At 37.6% G+C, this 21282-nt stretch overlaps 1 protein-coding gene across 4 annotated transcripts in view; it reads right to left on the bottom strand.

Annotated features, from left to right (window-relative positions):
- The window catches only part of HAT1 (histone acetyltransferase 1), a 253113-nt gene that overhangs the window by 95741 nt on the left and 136090 nt on the right, over positions 1-21282 (bottom strand). The gene's annotated exons all lie outside the window — the stretch shown is intronic.

The raw sequence follows: 21282 nt of genomic DNA, 5'->3' as shown, positions 1-21282 counted from the left end.
GGTACCGCAAAATATTTATCCAACCTACACATTTTCTCTGGTATTGCAACTGTGTTACAATCATTCAGAGCCGCTAACACCTCCCCTAGTAATACACGGAGGTTTTCCAGTTTAAATTTAAAATTTGAAATATCTGAATCCAGTCTGTTTGGATCAGAACTGTCACCCACAGAATGAAGTTCTCCGTCCTCATGTTCTGCCACCTGTGACGCAGTGTCTGACATGGCCCTAATATTATCAGCGCACTCTGTTCTCACCCCAGAGTGATCACGCTTACCTCTTAGTTCTGGTAATTTAGCCAAAACCTCAGTCATAACAGTAGCCATATCCTGTAATGTGATTTGTAATGGCCGCCCAGATGTACTCGGCGCTACAATATCACGCACCTCCCTCTGAGCGGGAGATGTAGGTACTGACACGTGAGGCGAGTTAGTCGGCATAACTCTCCCCTCGTTGTTTGGTGAAATTTGTTCAATTTGTACAGATTGACTTTTATTTAAAGTAGCATCAATACAGTTAGTACATAAATTTCTATTGGGCTCCACTTTGGCATTGCAACAAATGACACAGGTATCATCCTCTGAATCAGACATGTTTAACACACTAGCAAATAAACTTGCAACTTGGAAATACAATTCAATTAGAATAATATTAAAACGTACTGTGCCTTTAAGAAGCACAGAAGATCTATGACAGTTGAAAATTAATAAATTGAAACAGTTATAGCCTCAATCCTTGTAAACAACACAACTTTAGCAAAGGTTTAATCCCATTAGCAAAGATAACAAATTCTGAAAGCAGGAAACAAATTACAGAATAAACGTTTTTTATCTCAGTCAAACTATAATTCTCACAGCTCTGCTGAGAGAAATTACCTCCCTCAAAATAAGTTTTGAAGACCCCTGAGCTCTGTAGAGATGAACCGGATCATGCAGGGAATACAATGAGTTGCTGACTGAAATATTTGATGCATAGTAAAAGCGCCAAAAAACGGCCCCTCCCCCTCACACACAGCAGTGAGGGAGAACAGAAACTGTCAGAAAAACAGATTAAGCAACTGCCAAGTGGAAAAATAGTGCCCAAACATTTATTCACACAGTACCTCAGCAAATGAAAACGATTTTACATTCCAGCAAAAACGTTAAACATAATCTCTAGTTATTAAACAGCTTTATGTATTTCTTACAGTGTAATTCTAGTGAAGTACCATTCCCCAGAATACTGAAGTGTAAAGTATACATACATGACATTATATCGGTATGGCAGGATTTTCTCATCAATTCCATTGTCAGAAAATAAAAACTGCTACATACCTCTATGCAGATTCATCTGCCCGCTGTCCCCTGATCTGAAGTTTACCTCACTCCTCAGATGGCCGAGAACAGCAATATGATCTTAACTACTCCGGCTAAAATCATAGCAAAAACTCTGGTAGATTCTTCTTCAAACTCTGCCAGAGAGGTAATAACACACTCCGGTGCTATTTTAAAATAACAAACTTTTGATTGAAGATATAAAACTAAGTATAATCACCATAGTCCTCTCACACATCCTATCTAGTCGTTGGGTGCAAGAGAATGACTGGGAGTGACGTAGAGGGGAGGAGCTATATGCAGCTCTGCTGGGTGAATCCTCTTGCACTTCCTGTTGGGGAGGAGTAATATCCCAGAAGTAATGATGACCCGTGGACTGATCACACTTAACAGAAGAAACAATTATTAACATTATCCCCATCTCCCCTTTGTAGTCGTGTCGGGTGTAGATACCATCTATAAGCAGTTTTCATATAATTTTCTTTTAGGTTTGCGCTAATGGAGAAGGAACATTCTTTATTTATTGTGTTAATCCATTCTGCCTGGTCCCTAGTGAAATTGAGTTCAGTTTCTTTATTTTCTGTGGCAGGGATATTGAATGTAGGATATATTCTAGCGATAGCACTTTTGGGTCTGTTTCTAGCAAGACATAATAATTCAAAGCTAGTTGCGGTGCTAGGAGGTTTAGAATGTAAGATCTTGAAAAAGGCCCAGGCGGCTGAAACGTGTTGATCTTGCTCACATGAAAAACAATTTCCACCTGACTCATATGGTAAGGACTTGTAGTAGGAAAGGTACATTGAGCTATTTACAGTATCACGAATAGTCTATATATGTATAATCCCTGTCCCATGATCTACTAGCCCACCATAGTTGGATCACTACTTCCTAACAGATATTCTACTACGAGCCATCAGTTGCTCTCCTGCACCGGACTCACCTACTGTGACCCTAACACAGGAACCTATTCGAAAACACCAGAACTAATCTATGGACAGACGATGAGGTATCGCCTAACCTTGGTGTCCACCCGAAGTACTCCGGTCCTTCACGCTGTTCTCTTTTCTTAATCACAGCAACATTGTTCGGTCTAATGAGAGACCTTGTTATTATCCTCTAAGCAGCTACTTCATCAAATTGTTGGAGGAAGTTTCTACGGATCTGTTCACTTTGACTATTATCGCTCTGGAAACCTCATTCTGGACTGAGTAAATGTATGCTGTACAGGTACCTCGATACTAAGCTGTACCTCATTTTTGATACTTAGTATCGTGTTTCCCATCCACTGTTTTGATTGATACATTTCATATCGCCATTGATATTGTACATTTAATACATCCCTGATGCCGGCATCTTTTATATTGTAATAAATGTTTAATTTTAACTTTCTGTATTAATTACCATTTTAGATTATTAATTATTGATTTAGAATAGAACTTTTGAGATCATATGTGAGAATCTTCTCATTATATACACACAGCACTTTATCGAATTTTATAATCTATCACAGTATATTCAATAATACCATTGCTTTCTCAATATATACACACTAATTCCCATTATATATATATATATATATATATATATATATATATATATATATACACACACACACACACATACATACACACCATGGTTCACGTGCACAATCACTAACTGTCTATTTACACGATATATATATATATATCACATAATATTTTGGGTTAGTCCTCTTCTCTTTCGCTTGTTTAGTGCTATCCCAGTTCCCCCCTCTGTCGTTTTCTATTTTTTGGTGATTAGTTTGGAGGCCTACTCACCGTTTCCTGGGATAAGCTGTAAAGAGGCCTGAGTGTAGTGTCTTTTAATAACCCCACCTTCACCAACTGTGATCCACTACCAGGTTAAAGTCTCCTCCCAATATTAGCCGGTATCTCTGCCAACGTGTTATCAGTTTGCTAATCTTAGCTAAAAATATGTGTTGTGGATCATTGAGTGCATAAACATTCCCCACCTCCTACTACAACTTCTCTCTCAGCTCAAGATTTTGCCAGCTACTTCAATAACAAAATAAACTCCATCAGAAATGAAAACAACTCTCAACATGCTACCGGTCTCAAACCCTGCTGTACCTCTCTGCTGCACCTCTCTGTCAATCCCTTCACTGGCTTTCTCTTGCCTCCAGACTTAAACACAAAATTCTCACTCTGACATACAAAGCCCTTAACTGCATTGCTCCCCCCTACATCTCAGACCTTGTCTCCAGATACTCTCCCTCCCGACCCCTTCGCTCTGCCCACGATCTCCTCCTCTCCTCCTCTCTTGTTAACTCCTCCCATACCCGTTTACAAGACTTCTCCAGACTGGTTCCCATCTTGAAGAACTCTCTGCCTCGCTCCACAAGACTCTCCCCTAGTTTTGAAAGCTTCAAGCGCTCCCTAAAGACTGTACTATTCATACAACCTACACTAACCTTTCCTAACTCCACTGCTATCCCCTTGAACCTCTTAGCACGTAAGCCTATGAGCCCAGCTGTTCGTAGATCACCCGCATAAGAGCTGATAACAGCAGTGCAACTCTCGGCAGGGACCTCTACCCATTTGACCCTCTATAAATGTTACCTTGTATACCGCCTATGTTTATAGGGCTGCAGAATCTGTTGGCGCGCTACAAATACCTGATAATAATAATAACCAAGGTTATTTTAGTTCTTACAATGTATGTTCTGTTTAAAAAAATCTCTAACTATATATATTTCCCTTTTAAACTCTCGCACACTGAAGCAGATAGCCAAACCAGTACTGAAACTTATCAGCAGAGGTAATAGAAGAGGAGTATAATGTCGATCTGTAAAGGGACGCAGCAGATGAATCCCTGCAACCGAATTTACAGAAAGCCCATGAAAAGACTTCCCAGAGGTGAAAACATAGTGTCATGAGGCAGTACTTCCTTCACTTCCCTCTGACAACCACTGTACTCTGAGGGGAACCGGGCTTAAATATGCTTTGAAGCACCATTCACTGAAGACTTAAGCACATCATGCTTAAATCACCTCCTAAGGAGGCAAAGTTTAAAACTGAGGTATATGTGAGGGGTATTTATAGGCTTTGGAGGTTTGGGAAACATTGCCTCCTCCTGGTAGAAATGTATATCCCATACATAACAGCTTGTGGACTCTCGCCACCAATATGAAAGAAAAGCTTTTGTCATAATATAAGAAAAATGAAAAGTTACAAGCCCAAATGTAATAGTAAATGGAGTACTGTTTCTGGAGACACAAGCTTCTGCATCTGAACTATACTGTTTCAGACCGGACTTATTTCCAACCAAACCCTGAACGAGGATTTCCAGATTGATAATTTCCTGTTATATTTCTTTGTAATAACAAGGCTAAAACTACTGATTTCCTTTGTTAATGTAAATTGGATTATGTCAAAGCTTTTTTTTTTTTTTTTTTTTTTTTTAAAGGACAATAAACAATACATAATGCATATGAAAGAACATCATTTAAAATGTGAAAGCTATTACAAAATGTAAAAAGATTGAAGTAAAATGGTTTAAACTGACTGTGAAAATAAAGGAAGGGTATATATGTGCACAATTTCATTCCCAACAGATCTACTGGTGGGCAAAGAAATGTTCATGTGGGCATAAAAACACTTTTTTTTTTTTTTTAAGCTGAGGAACAAACATTTTTAATGTAAGATTTAAAATGACCTATTTTCTATTTTCTACTGAACTTAATACCCACGCAAGTTTAAAAATAATGTGCCAGATGTGACTAAATTAGAGATAAAATAATAAAAAAATACCAACGTGTTTTTACTCTTGCTCCGTTCTTGACCTGTCCATATCTAATCCATGACAAACTAGGAAAATTACCATGGAGAATTTGATGCTTGGTTTTGGGTAGTGTTTATGATGTTTAACTATCCACATGCAGAGAAGTGTGTGAAAACTCTACCAAGAGTCAATTAAGCACGGCGTTGAGATGATGGACAGAGAAAGCAAGTGCAAGAAGGAAGCAACAGTATGTGGAGACCAGTCAGTGTTCACATCTGAAGACAACAATACAACCCAGTTTGGATTACAAATGTATATTTAACAAATATATTAATATTTAATCAATCTGCAAGTTTATTAGCTAACTCTGTAGAGGGACTTATCTCATAGGTCCAATTTTATTAGTACTATAACAGTATTACTGATAATTACTGCAGTATGACCACTACCTACAATGGCTTCTTACACTTCACTCACAAATTTCTGAATCTGTGCTACATGAATGCACAGTTTGTAGACTTATTACCCATCATAGCAACAAGGAAAGCTACTAGTAGTTTAAGGGCCCCATTATATGTTATCTTGGACATTAAATAAAGTCCCCTAGTTTATGCATCATTTAAAAATTAGAATAAATATTTTATATAATTAATTTTAATAAACCCATAAAAAATAATATGTATAAAAATGGTATTCTCTATCTGAATCAAGAAAGAAAAAAATGGGGTTTCATGTCCCTTTAATTACATCAATATGAGAGCCTGGAATACAATTCATTTTCTATTGTCCTACATTACATAAGTAATCATTTTACACGGATTATTTTTGCAACTGCTCTCTTCAGGAACATGACTGACATAGACCAAGGTCTAACTGTATTTGGCTGAGGTTTTAACTAGGTCTATATTTCAAAAGAAGAAAAAAAAACTTTTATACTTTTGGAATACTGAATGTAATTCTTATTTATCTATTTTTCTTTCTTTATTGTTATCTTTTGGATAAGAAATTTGATATAACAATATAAAAAAACTTGCCATGAAAAAAAAATTAATCATACAAAGTTTATATAAATTGCATAAAGTGTGTGTGTATTTTCAGGTCTATGAGGCAAGCATGAGCCAAAACACATCACAGACAGTTTATCCTTTCTTATAGATGTATTGTGTTCACCTTGTTGTGATTCAATGTAAATATATGAATATAAATCATTAATGTCACCTGTTTTTACATTTCTCCAGTAAATGTGCTGCAACTTCAGGGAGGAAAAGCTACATAAGTTTGTCTGCATTGTAGCTGTATACCAAAGGATTACAGGACAATAGGGACGGGGGAACCTCTCATGTGTCAAGTCTTTTAAATAACATTAAACAAGAAAACAGCAACAGACCATGAACAAAGTGCTAAGAATAAAACATCAATAATCTCTCTTAATTCCAAAATAAATTCAGTTCCAGAGTACTACTTTCTCCAACTGCTAGAAGTGTAGGCTATTAACAACTTCAGAGAACCCATTGTATTAACCATTAGATTTATTTAACTCTGCTCTACACAGACATTTGTTTTTGCATAAAAAAACAAAACAAAAAAGCACACAACACAAACATACAATATAAAATCATCATCACTGTTTCCAAGATGATCTAGCCCATTTTCATTTACACGATTACATGCTTTCCAAATTACTAAACAGACTGGATTTGTTGTTATTTTGCTATTAGAGATTATACAGAGAAATATATTAAAAAGGCTCCCTTACTATGGCCTGAAAGATAAATTTGAATATGATATATAGAACATATAGAAGATTGAGAAATAATTAGCAGTAATTATAATATTTAGTATTGGTCGAGTGTTTAGATCATCAGAGAAACAGCTCAATTGCTACCAACTTTATTATTTTTTTTTTTATTTTTTTTAAATAGCTGGTGACTCCCGGCAAGTGAGATGTAATTTCATCTCATGCTAAAACTTCTTCAGAATAGTGATGTCAGGACAATTTTCCAGTATAATTCACCATTTTGATATTGCATATAAATCACATATGTCTGTGCTATATATAATATAGGGGTACAACTGATCATGTGTACTTACTTATATATTCAGATAACACATATATATTAGTTTTCAGTATTAATATGTAGCTATTAGCTAGTGCTGCTTGTCAGTATATAACATCTTACTGTGAAGTTTTTGTACTTTATCAAAATAATCCATGTTTAGTTACTATGATATTCAAGGTCCCCAACATAGCTGCATGATTCCTATCATCATATTATTGGTATAAATATCCACAAATATCCCCATGTTTTTTTATACATGGTTCCAGTAAGTCTCTTTTTCTATAAACATTAGTGGGGTTCAACCTTGGTTGGTTAGTATAAGCCAATCATTTATGTGAACCTGACCTTATCAGTTGGGGTGGAGTTAAGCATTTTCCATAAAATACACACTCACCCACAAAAGGGGGAGAGAAGGGGACACAAGCAGACGGCACAAGGGGCCACACTGAGCATGCATGATGACACCCTATCCAGAGGAGATGGGAGGCTAAGCTGACCAGATAGACAAGTCAGGATAATGGCAAGAGAGGGTCCAGGGCTAACCTAAGAGGGTCTTTTTACACTGAACCCCAGTGAAGGATCCCACAATGTTGATAAGTATGAAACTGTTATGTTAATATGATTTATGCTCTTTACATTTATAATCAAAGTTTTATTATTGAATCAGGCGAGTTAATCAATTCTGGTTTGCCCTTTATAGTCAAAGATGTTTTATTAGGTAATTCCTGTTAACCTGGTCTTATCTGTCGACAATAACACTGGGTCAATCAGGAATCTGGTAATATTATTTTCTTATGGTTTGCCAGGATTATTAGTTTACCCGATTCTTGCCAGCTATGCTGAGAATTTAAAAAAAATGTTTTTGTGTTTCTCTATTATACATGCAAGCTACTGCAAATAAAATCATTTAGTGATTGTTTTCATTAGTTTTAACCTGATAATCATTAAATCATTGTAATGATGTATGCTTATTGATTTGCTTTATTCAAATATTGCTTATTATTTCCAACAATTCTTTTAATAAACTAAGTTCGCTTATTGATCTGGTCTCAGTTTAATTAATAGACAAATAAGAACTAAAAGGATTTAGGTTTTATATATATTATCCTTTGCTACTGATATAATTCAGAGTGTTATTAAATTACACACATTGCCCCTGCAAAGTTGGTAACCGCTATTATATATATATATATATATATATTGAATTACATTATCAGAATGATATAGATGTTCCATAATATTTATTGTATCTAAACACATAATACACTTTGCGGGTACACTACTGAAATAACATAATTTATGCTTACCTGATAAATTCCTTTCTCCTGTAGTGTAGTCAGTCCACGGGTCATCCATTACTTATGGGATATTAACTCCTCCCTAACAGGAAGTGCAAGAGGATCACCCAAGCAGAGCTGCTATATAGCTCCTCCCCTCTACGTTACACCCAGTCATTCGACCGAAAACCAAACGAGAAAGGAGAAACTATAGGGTGCAGTGGTGACTGGAGTATAATTTAAAATTTAGACCTGCCATAAAAAACAGGGCGGGCCGTGGACTGACTACACTACAGGAGAAAGGAATTTATCAGGTAAGCATAAATTATGTTTTCTCCTGTTAAGTGTAGTCAGTCCACGGGTCATCCATTACTTATGGGATACCAATACCAAAGCTAAAGTACACGGATGACGGGAGGGACAGGCAGGATCTTTACACGGAAGGAACCACTGCCTGAAGAACCTTTCTCCCAAAAACAGCCTCAGAAGAAGCAAAAGTGTCAAATTTGTAAAATTTGGAAAAAGTATGAAGAGAAGACCAAGTTGCAGCCTTGCAAATCTGTTCAACAGAGGCCTCATTCTTAAAGGCCCACGTGGAAGCCACAGCTCTCGTAGAATGAGCTGTAATTCTTTCAGGAGGCTGCTGTCCAGCAGTCTCATAGGCTAAACGTATTATGCTACGAAGCCAAAAAGAGAGAGGTAGCAGATGCATTTTGACCTATTATTAGTTTACCCGATTCTTGCCAGCTATGCTGAGAATTTAAAAAAAATGTTTTTGTGTTTCTCTATTATACATGCAAGCTACTGCAAATAAAATCATTTAGTGATTGTTTTCATTAGTTTTAACCTGATAATCATTAAATCATTGTAATGATGTATGCTTATTGATTTGCTTTATTCAAATATTGCTTATTATTTCCAACAATTCTTTTAATAAACTAAGTTCGCTTATTGATCTGGTCTCAGTTTAATTAATAGACAAATAAGAACTAAAAGGATTTAGGTTTTATATATATTATCCTTTGCTACTGATATAATTCAGAGTGTTATTAAATTACACACATTGCCCCTGCAAAGTTGGTAACCGCTATTATATATATATATATATATATTGAATTACATTATCAGAATGATATAGATGTTCCATAATATTTATTGTATCTAAACACATAATACACTTTGCGGGTACACTACTGAAATAACATAATTTATGCTTACCTGATAAATTCCTTTCTCCTGTAGTGTAGTCAGTCCACGGGTCATCCATTACTTATGGGATATTAACTCCTCCCTAACAGGAAGTGCAAGAGGATCACCCAAGCAGAGCTGCTATATAGCTCCTCCCCTCTACGTTACACCCAGTCATTCGACCGAAAACCAAACGAGAAAGGAGAAACTATAGGGTGCAGTGGTGACTGGAGTATAATTTAAAATTTAGACCTGCCATAAAAAACAGGGCGGGCCGTGGACTGACTACACTACAGGAGAAAGGAATTTATCAGGTAAGCATAAATTATGTTTTCTCCTGTTAAGTGTAGTCAGTCCACGGGTCATCCATTACTTATGGGATACCAATACCAAAGCTAAAGTACACGGATGACGGGAGGGACAGGCAGGATCTTTACACGGAAGGAACCACTGCCTGAAGAACCTTTCTCCCAAAAACAGCCTCAGAAGAAGCAAAAGTGTCAAATTTGTAAAATTTGGAAAAAGTATGAAGAGAAGACCAAGTTGCAGCCTTGCAAATCTGTTCAACAGAGGCCTCATTCTTAAAGGCCCACGTGGAAGCCACAGCTCTCGTAGAATGAGCTGTAATTCTTTCAGGAGGCTGCTGTCCAGCAGTCTCATAGGCTAAACGTATTATGCTACGAAGCCAAAAAGAGAGAGGTAGCAGATGCATTTTGACCTCTCCTCTGTCCAGAATAAACGACAAACAGGGAAGAAGTTTGGCGAAAATCTTTAGTTGCCTGTAAATAAAATTTCAGGGCACGGACTACGTCTAGATTGTGCAGAAGTCGTTCCTTCTTTGAAGAAGGGTTAGGGCACAATGATGGAACAACAATCTCTTGATTGATATTCTTGTTAGTGACTACCTTAGGTAAGAACCCAGGTTTAGTACGCAGAACTACCTTGTCTGAATGAAAAATCAGATAAGGAGAATCACAATGTAAGGCCGATAACTCAGACTCTACGAGCCGAGGAAATCGCCATTAAAAACAGAACTTTCCAAGATAACAGCTTGATATCAATGGAATGAAGGGGTTCAAACGGAACACCCTGTAAAACGTTAAGAACTAAGTTTAAGCTCCACGGTGGAGCAACAGTCTTAAACACAGGCTTAATCCTGGCCAAAGCCTGACAAAAAGCCTGAACGTCTGGAACTTCTGACAGACGTTTGTGTAAAAGGATGGACAGAGCTGAGATCTGTCCCTTTAAAGAACTTGCAGATAAACCCTTTTCTAAACCTTCTTGTAGAAAAGCCAATATCCTAGGAATCCTAACCTTACTCCATGAGTAACTCTTGGATTCGCACCAGTGTAAATATTTACGCCATATCTTATGGTAAATTTTCCTGGTAACAGGTTTCCTAGCCTGTATTAAGGTATCAATTACTGACTCTGAAAATCCACGCTTTGATAAAATCAAGCGTTCAATCTCCATGCAGTCAGCTTCAGAGAAATTAGATTTTGATGTTTGAAAGGACCCTGAATTAGAAGGTCCTGTCTCAGAGGCAGTGACCAAGGTGGACAGGATGACATGTCCACTAGATCTGCATACCAGGTCCTGCGTGGCCACGCAGGCGCTATTAGAATCACCGATGCTTTCTCCTGTTTGATCCTGGCAATCAATCGAGGAAGCATCGGGAAGGGTGGAAACACATAAGCCATCTTGAAGGTCCAAGGTGCTGTCAGAGCATCTATCAGGACCGCTCCCGGGTCCCTGGATCTGGACCCGTAACAATGAAGCTTGGCGTTCTGGCGAGACGCCATGAGATCCATATCTGGTTTGCCCCAACGTCGAAGTATTTGGGCAAAGACCTCCGGATGAAGTTCCCACTCCCCCGGATGAAAAGTCTGGCGACTTAGGAAATCCGCCTCCCAGTTCTCCACGCCTGGGATGTGGATCGCTGACAGGTGGCAAGAGTGAGACTCTGCCCAGCGAATTATCTTTGAAACTTCCATCATCGCTAGGGAACTCCTTGTCCCTCCCTGATGGTTGATGTAAGCCACAGTCGTGATGTTGTCCGACTGAAACCTGATGAACCTCAGAGTTGCTAACTGAGGCCAAGTCAGAAGGGCATTGAGAACTGCTCTCAATTCCAGAATGTTTATTGGAAGGAGACTCTCCTCCTGAGTCCATGATCCCTGAGCCTTCAGGGAATTCCAGACAGCGCCCCAACCTAGTAGGCTGGCGTCTGTTGTTACAATTGTCCAGTCTGGCCTGCTGAAGGGCATCCCTCTGGACAGATGTGGTCGAGAAAGCCACCACAGAAGAGAATCTCTGGTCTCTTGATCCAGATTCAGCATAGGGGACAAATCTGAGTAATCCCCATTCCACTGACTTAGCATGCACAATTGCAGCGGTCTGAGATGCAGGCGTGCAAAAGGTACTATGTCCATTGCCGCTACCATTAAGCCGATTACCTCCATGCATTGAGCCACTGACGGGTGTGGAATGGAATGAAGGATCCGGCAAGCATTTAGAAGTTTTGTTAACCTGTCCTCTGTCAGGTAAATCTTCATTTCTACAGAATCTATGAGAGTCCCTAAGAAGGGAACTCTTGTGAGTGGCAATAGAGAACTCTTTTCTTCGTTCACTTTCCACCCATGTGACCTTAGAAATGCCAGTACTAACTCTGTATGAGACTTGGCAGTTTGGAAACTTGACGCTTGTATCAGAATGTCGTCTAGGTACGGAGCTACCGATATTCCTTGCGGTCTTAGTACCGCCAGAAGAGAACCCAGAACCTTTGTAAAGATTCTTGGAGCCGTAGCTAACCCGAAGGGAAGAGCTACAAACTGGTAATGCCTGTCTAGGAAGGCAAACCTTAGATACCGGTAATGATCCTTGTGAATCGGTATGTGAAGGTAGGCATCCTTTAAATCCACTGTGGTCATGTACTGACCCCTTTGGATCATGGGTAAGATTGTCCGAATAGTTTCCATTTTGAACGATGGAACTCTTAGGAATTTGTTTAGGATCTTTAAATCCAATATTGGTCTGAAGGTTCCTTCTTTCTTGGGAACCACAAACAGATTTGAGTAAAACCCTTGTCCGTGTTCCGACCGCGGAACCGGATGGATCACTCCCATTAGTAAAAGATCTTGTACACAGCGTAGAAACGCCTCTTTCTTTAACTGGTTTGTTGACAACCTTGAAAGATGAAATCTCCCTTGTGGAGGAGAAGCTTTGAAGTCCAGAAGATATCCATGAGATATGATCTCCAACGCCCAGGGATCCTGGACATCTCTTGCCCAAGCCTGGGCGAAGAGAGAGAGTCTGCCCCCCACTAGATCCGTTTCCGGATCGGGGGCCCTCACTTCATGCTGTCTTAGGGGCAGCAGCAGGTTTTCTGGCCTGCTTGCCCTTGTTCCAGGTCTGGTTAGGTTTCCAGCCTTGTCTGTAGCGAGCAACAGTTCCTTCCTGTTTTGGAGCAGAGGAAGTTGATGCTGCTCCTGCCTTGAAGTTACGAAAGGCACGAAAATTAGACTGTCTAGCCCTTGGTTTGGCTCTGTCTTGAGGCAGGGCATGGCCCTTACCTCCCGTAATGTCAGCGATAATTTCTTTCAAACCGGGCCCGAATAATGTCTGCCCCTTGAAAGGTATATTAAGCAATTTAGATTTAGAAGTCACATCAGCTGACCAGGATTTTAGCCACAGCGCTCTGCGCGCCTGAATGGCGAATCCGGAATTCTTAGCCGTAAGTTTAGTTAAGTGTACTACGGCATCAGAAATAAATGAATTAGCTAGCTTAAGGGCTTTAAGCTTGTGTGTAATCTCATCCAATGGAGCTGTGTCAAGGGTCTCTTCCAGAGACTCAAACCAAAATGCCGCCGCAGCCGTGACAGGCGCAATGCATGCAAGGGGTTGCAATATAAAACCTTGTTGAACAAACATTTTCTTAAGGTAACCCTCTAACTTTTTATCCATTGGATCTGAAAAGGCACAGCTATCCTCCACCGGGATAGTGGTACGCTTAGCTAAAGTAGAAACTGCTCCCTCCACCTTAGGGACCGTTTGCCATAAGTCCCGTGTGGTGGTGTCTATTGGAAACATTTTTCTGAATATAGGAGGGGGTGAGAAAGGCACACCGGGTCTATCCCACTCCTTAGTAACAATTTCAGTAAGTCTCTTAGGTATAGGAAAAACGTCAGTACCGCAAAATATTTATCCAACCTACATATTTTCTCTGGGATTGCAACCGTGTTACAATCATTCAGAGCCGCTAACACCTCCCCTAGTAATACACGGAGGTTTTCCAGCTTAAATTTAAAATTTGAAATGTCTGAATCCAGTTTATTTGGATCAGATCCGTCACCCACAGAATGAAGCTCTCCGTCCTCATGTTCTGCAATTTGTGACGCAGTATCAGACATGGCCCTAGCATTATCAGTGCACTCTGTTCTCACCCCAGAGTGGTCTCGTTTACCCCTAAGTTCTGGCAATTTAGATAAAACTTCAGTCATAACATTAGCCATGTCTTGTAAAGTGATTTGTAATGGCCGCCCTGATGTACTTGGCGTTACAATATCACGCACCTCCTGAGCGGGAGATGCAGGTACTGACACGTGAGGCAAGTTAGTCGGCATAACTTCCCCCTCGTTCTCTGGTGAATTTTGCTTAACTTGTACAGATTGGCTTTTATTTAAAGTAGCATCAATGCAATTAGTACATAAATTTCTATTGGGCTCCACCTTGGCCTTTGAACATATTGCACAAAGAGATTCCTCTGTGTCAGACATGTTTAAACAAACTAGCAATTAGACTAGCAAGCTTGGAAAATACTTTTCAAATGAATTTACAAGCAATACAAAAAACGTTACTGTGCCTTTAAGAAGCACACAAAAAAAATGTCACTTTGATATAACAATGAACCGGTTTAGTTATAGCAATCAATTTTTCATATGAAATGCATTAATTTAGCAAAGGATAGCACCCATCAGCAAATGGATTATTAACCCCTTAATACCAAAAAATCGATTGACAAATCAAATAAATACGTTTTTATCACAGTCAAAGCACAGTCTCACAGGTCTGCTGTGAGTGATTACCTCCCTCAAACTAGTTTTGGAGACCCCTGAGCTCTGTAGAGACGTCCTGGATCATGCAGGGAGAATAAGGAAGACTGTGACTGAATTTTTAATGCGTAGTAAAAGCGCCAAAATAGGCCCCTCCCACTCATAATACAGCAGTGGGGAAGCCAGTAAACTGATTTTATTCAAAATAAACGACAGCCAAGTGGAAAATAATGCCCATAAATTTTCACCAAGTACCTCAGAGACAAAAACGATTAACCTGCCAGTAAACGTTTTAAATATATGAAATAATAATAAAAGCCTGTTGCTAGTCGCTATCACTGCAGAAAGGCTATAAGTTATATGTATACCGTATTTTCTTAGTGAAGTGCCATTCCCCAGAAATACTTTAGTGCCAACACACATACATAACAGCCTGATACCAGTTGCTACTACTGCATTTAAGGCTGTACTTACATTATATTGGTATTAGCAGTATTTTCTCAGTCAATTCCATTCCTTAGAAAATAATATACTGCAACATACCTCTTTGCAGGTGAACCCTGCCCGCTGTCCCCTGTTCTGAAGTTACCTCGCTCCTCAGAATGGCCGAGAACAGCAAATGGATCTTAGTTACGTCCGCTAAGATCATACACAAACTCAGGTAGATTCTTCTTCTAATACTGCCTGAGAAGAAACAACACACTCCGGTGCTGTTTAAAACAACAAACTTTTGATTGAAGTAATAAAAAACTAAATTTAATAACCACACTCCTCTTACACATCCTATCTATTAGTTAGGTGCAAGAGAATGACTGGGTGTAACGTAGAGGGGAGGAGCTATATAGCAGCTCTGCTTGGGTGATCCTCTTGCACTTCCTGTTAGGGAGGAGTTAATATCCCATAAGTAATGGATGACCCGTGGACTGACTACACTTAACAGGAGAAAATAATAATAAAAATTATAATAAGGATAATATTCACAACATTATATTTGGAGGCACTGCTGAGATTTCAAAGGCTCTATTAATTATTATTTTTTGTTGAAATAATTAGCATTTATCAGGTTTTAATGTAAATTTAAGTTCTCTCTTGTGTTTGGCTTTGTCGCAGAGGGAAAGATTTGTACTTTACATTTAAAGCGGCAGTACTGGTGTTCTATGTTATAAAGAATGATAACTATAAATTGCTAACTGCAAAAAAAACCCAAGTATTTATATTATATTCTGGCACAGAATCCAACTTAAAACTGATCATTTTCGTTCAGTGGCAGTCTGCTGTCAAACTGAATCTCACAGAACTCTTTGTTATTAAAATACCATCCCCCCCCCCAGAGTTCAATAATTAAATGAGATATTATTTAATGAATTAATTTAAGTGACACTTTAACAAATATATAGTTATTTGGCTACTAACCAGTCAACAACTACAACTGTATTAAGTTTTATTGCTCTTAACAACTAAGCTGTGGTCTATAATAAGTGTCTACAAATAAACACCCCTAATTAAGGCAATAGGGGACAGCAAACAAAGAATGCAAGATTTTATCTGATTCTGCTGAATTTACATAACTTGCTAACTTATCTGATTATAGTTTTGATCTAACAAAACTGATTTCTTTTACAGGGACAAGACTGGATGAGTCTATGTCTTAATAATACAGTTTTTGCAGGGAACTGTGTTGCTACTACAGAAAATAAAATTTTCCCTATTTGTTTAACAGAACAAAGGTGTTCTCATGAGACTTATAAGCCTTCTTATCCTGAATTAAGGGTAACGTGAAGTTGCAGGCTGCTAGAAGAGATCTACATTCCTCAGTTGTGCAGTGAGGTCAAATGTCCTGTCTGGAACTGATGACGTCAGGTAGTACCTGGTTTTCTATACTTTAGTTGGGAGACAAACCTAGAGGGGGAAGTAGTATTTTTTTTTCCTTCACATAAAAAGGTTATTAACCTAAAACTTAAATACATCTATAGGCCTAGCTTAATAACTAGGCCTCTTGCTAATCATACTCCTACTGGTGAAAAACTGGATTCCCTATAATATACCATTAGGGGAAGGGAATCTTATAAGAGTTGTAATATACTCAGAGCAAGAAAGTAAGATTAAGACAGCTAAACTAGGCTTTGGTGAGAGGTGTTCCATGAAGAGTATACGAGGAGGTAAGCTTCTCCAAAAGCACAAAGGTACTTTACCAGTAAAAACCCATCTAGGTATAAAGAGGGTGAGAAAGGTACAATGTAGGCTTGAAATGCCGTACCTAAAGTTTGCTCAGGGTTGCAGAGTCCCCTTTAGAAGGAATACCCTGCCTAAGGTTAATAGGGTGTATATGGTTCAAAAGTCTAAAAGTGCAAAACTGAAAAGGGTCCTTAGAATTGGGTAAGCCTGTTAAAAGAAAGCTAATAAAGTTAAGGCATAGCCGATAACATAAATCCTCCTGATATTTAGGAACTTAAATTAGTCCAGGGTCAAACATGACTCTAGGATGTTTTCTTTACTAGGCCAAAGTAAATAGAGAATCAAACTGAAGGTAAATATGAAGCTCTTGCTAAGTCTGAAACTAAAACTAGCTTATATTACTTGCTCAATTAAACCAATGGATGAAATGTTTTTTTTACCATATATTCTGAGTATTATACTTTAATAGTTACAGTGCTCAGAAATATCTAGAGGGGTGATTATTGATACTAATCATCTGTTTGGAACTGTATTACAAACTAATATGACAATAAACAAGTGGTATAGTTAATATACCCCTGTATCTATGTAACTGCAAATGGATATGATATCCTAATCAATTATTATTTTACAAATATATTCTAAAGGACTATGGCTTGATACAAATCTGCTTATTAACTAAGGATGATTTGTTTTATTTTTATTCCAGGTATCAACTTATTCTTGCTGAAAAAGAGTGACAGATATGACAATATCATACTTAATATGTGAAAACTGCATCCAAGTGAAGCATTAATATGATGTAATGACAAAATGTTGCATGTTTAATATATATATATATATTTTCCAGGTTTCAAATCTCATAGCAAGTAGAGATGTGATGTGACATTACTTTATAGAAATATACTTAATGTGCTATTTCTTTTGTTATAGGTGTCAATCTTAAACAGAGAGATGACCATTAAAGAGACCACCATGTTCTGGGCCATCCTCATACTGTGCCAAGTGTTCCTCATGGATCCATGATGTCTATCAAATACCTTATCCACGCGATGGAGGTCTGATACAGACACAACCATGATGTTTAATCAACCAAAAACCAGCACAATAATTTATTATGCAGTTGCTGCATATATTCTAATAGGCCACATACATACACAAAAATAAAGTTATTCTGAAACAATCTGGTGGATTAATTCTGACAGTAACCACATACTATACAATAACTTGGTTTATGTGGATGCTTGAAGAAAGAAACTGCAAACTTTTCACTTTATTTTGTTTCGTGGAGATGCAGCATTGCAACCACTTAAAGGGACATAGACTGTACACACAAGTGGGCATTGCTTGACTGACTTTTGATATTTTCATATACCAATAAATGTTCAAATATTTTATAAGTTGAATTTTACCCCATTCAGGTACTAAATCATTGTGTACCTGATAATAGGACATTTGAGAATACCTGGTTTTACTCACTCGTGACAGGTATATGCATATTAATCACATATGTCTGTGCTATATAATATAGGGGTACAATTGATCATGTGTATTTACTTATATATTCAGGTACACATACACATATATTATTTTTCAGTATTAATCTGTAGCTATTAGCTAGTGCTGCTTGTCAGTATATAATTGCTTACTGTGAAGTTTTTGTACTTTGCACCATTTCACATAATATACTTTTATAGATAAAGGTAATATTCATAACAGTAATACAGGTAGAAAACCCTTTATCCAAACTGCTTATGACCGGAAAATGGTTTGGATTTTGGAATATTTGCATTTTTAAAATGAGACAGCTTGGAGAGAGAGGATAGAACCAAAATGTAAACACCAATATCTATTGTGTCATTTAGGCAATATTTACATGGATTACAGCTGATACATTCAACCTAAAGGTAGTTTTATATAAATTTTTAAATATGTTTGCACACATAGTACAGTACTGCAATCAGAAAGGTAATATTTGCATTTTAGAAAACATTTTAGAAAACAAAAAAAATCCCAAAGACACAAGCAGAGAAGACTGTGATTTGCGAATAAGTTGAAATTCCGGATTTGGAAATATGTACTTGTACTACATAACTAAAGACACTGAAGATTCTTTTCTACAATGCACTTTCCTCCTGCTGTTACTGACACCCATATTATCAAACAATTATTTTATGAACACCAGCTTATTTCGAAATCAGATCAAAACCTGTTTTTAAAGGACAGTTAACTGTAAAATTGTTTTGTTCTGACTGTGTTCCCCAAGACTTGTTATACCAGCTTCAATGAATAAAATGTATGAGAAATTGCTCATTTATGCTTCTTTTTACAAAATAAATAGCTGGATTTGCTCTCTGAAACCACAGACCATCAAAATAGGCTTGGCTTGCTGACAGATCAGATGTTATCTTATTTCTGGTGTTATCTTTAGAGCTTTATCTCTTCCATCTCCCACTGTGAGTGTAACTTCTTCTGTTGGCTGTGTTTACATAGTTTCTCAATAGCCTATGGGCAAAATTTATTAAACCCCGAAAAAATGCGCCTAAAAAGTCGTGATTATTTTCGCAATAGTTCGCAATGTGTGAAGTCAGAAATGTCGCCAGTATTTATCAAAATTCTAGAGACATTTTTGGGGCAAAACTTTTTTGCGATGTCAAGCGAATGGCTGATCCTAGTTTTCTTGCGAAAATATCATTTTCACTTTATTTATCAATCTTAATTTTAGACACCGGTAAATGGTTTATTGTTTTAATCAAGTGATTGTTTAAAAGAATGTTATTTCTTATATATTAAAGTTAGTGTTATTTTGCCCCTTCTTTGGCTCTCTTTCATTAAAGGGACATTATACACTCATTTTTTTATTGCATAAATGTTTTGTAGATGATCTATTTATATAACCCATAAAGGTTTTTTTGTTTTTTTTAAATGTATAGTTTTGCTTATTTTTTTTAATAACATTGCTCTGATTTTCAGACTACTAACCAACCCCCAAAGTTTTGTGAATACGGTCAGCCACCTTATCCAGCTTGCTCCTGCTGGTGAAAATGGTCTTTTCATATGCAAAAGAAGGGAGAGGGGGGGGGAGTGTCTTATTTCCCACTTGCAGTGGGCTTTCCAGCTACCTTTTCAACGGAGCTAAACTGAGAGCTTCTAAGTAAGTTTTTAAACAGTTTTATACTTTTATATCAGTATCTGTGAATCGTATTCTTTATAGTAGTGTATATTACATGCAGTTATATGAAAATAAGTGTATATTGTCTCTTTAAGGAAGGTTGCCCGTTTTTTAGAGCTCATTTTCGGTCTTTTTAATACACTCATTTCCATTGCACTTATTATTTTACTTTTTTATAATATATTATTATTCAGGTTCTGCGCCTTGTTGTGGGCAATTTCTAACCCTAGATACAGCAAGAAAAATACATATTTCTATTAACTTCCAGACAAAAAAACAATATCGCTCTTTATTTTTCACTCCTCGCAACCTACAAATTGGCGCGATTAAAAGCAGTGAATATTACTTGCACCACTTTTCATAAATATATGAGAACTGCGAATATATACGGTCATTTTAAAATGCCAATAGAGATTAATACAAGAATTAGGCATTTCCAGACAACTTATTTGCATATACTTAAGACTTGCGAATGGTTATGAGTCAATTTGTTAACACATATGAAAAGTTGCGACTTTATTGGAGCATAACCTTTCATAAATATGGTGATATCATTTGTGAGGTTTTTTTTTATGACAAATTTGAGAATTTTCTTATTCATCACTTTGATTTTCTTATTTATCACTTTGATAAATCTTGCCCAATACCTAGGTATAGAAACTTTCAGTATAGATAGGGATACAACAGGCTAAATTAGCTATTTCAAATGCCAATATAAAGGCTAAGAAACTATTTATAAACTGTAAAATTGATCATTGGAAACAATTTAAAGGAGAGAAAGTTTTTGGGTAAACTGCCCCTTTAAAACAAACTTTCAACTGTGCATTAAAAATATAACCATGGGGCGCCGCCACTTTGCATAGTACAGTTGGATAAGAGTTATAAAAAAATTATAATAGTGAATGCCCTCACATGTGATGTTAGGAACCTATCCTGGTCTCTGCAGTCCTCCTACTTAACAGCAGCCGATCTCAGTGGGTCTGCCAGAAGATTGCTGACTGTGCTGCTGGTGCATTGCGGGAGATCAGTCTGCTGGATGGCTGTGAGAATCCAGTCTGCTTAATTTGCACCTTATACTCTTGGTGCAACATCACATGTGAGTGCATTCCCTAGTATCATTTTTCATTACTCTTAGCCAACTGTGCTAGGCCATGTGGCGCCCCTGTTTATGTTTGTCACCTACAGATTGCTGATTTTGGGAGCTGAACCATACCCCCTCACAGAGAGCAGCCTGGGCCAGGATGTACTATGAACTTTTAAAGATTTTGCTCTGTGAATATCCTGGAC

The sequence above is a fragment of the Bombina bombina genome, chromosome 1 (genome assembly GCF_027579735.1).
Source record: "Bombina bombina isolate aBomBom1 chromosome 1, aBomBom1.pri, whole genome shotgun sequence".
Classification (NCBI taxonomy): Eukaryota; Metazoa; Chordata; class Amphibia; order Anura; family Bombinatoridae; genus Bombina; species Bombina bombina.
Note: the sequence above shows the minus strand (reverse complement) of the source record. Positions and strands in the feature narration are given on the sequence as shown.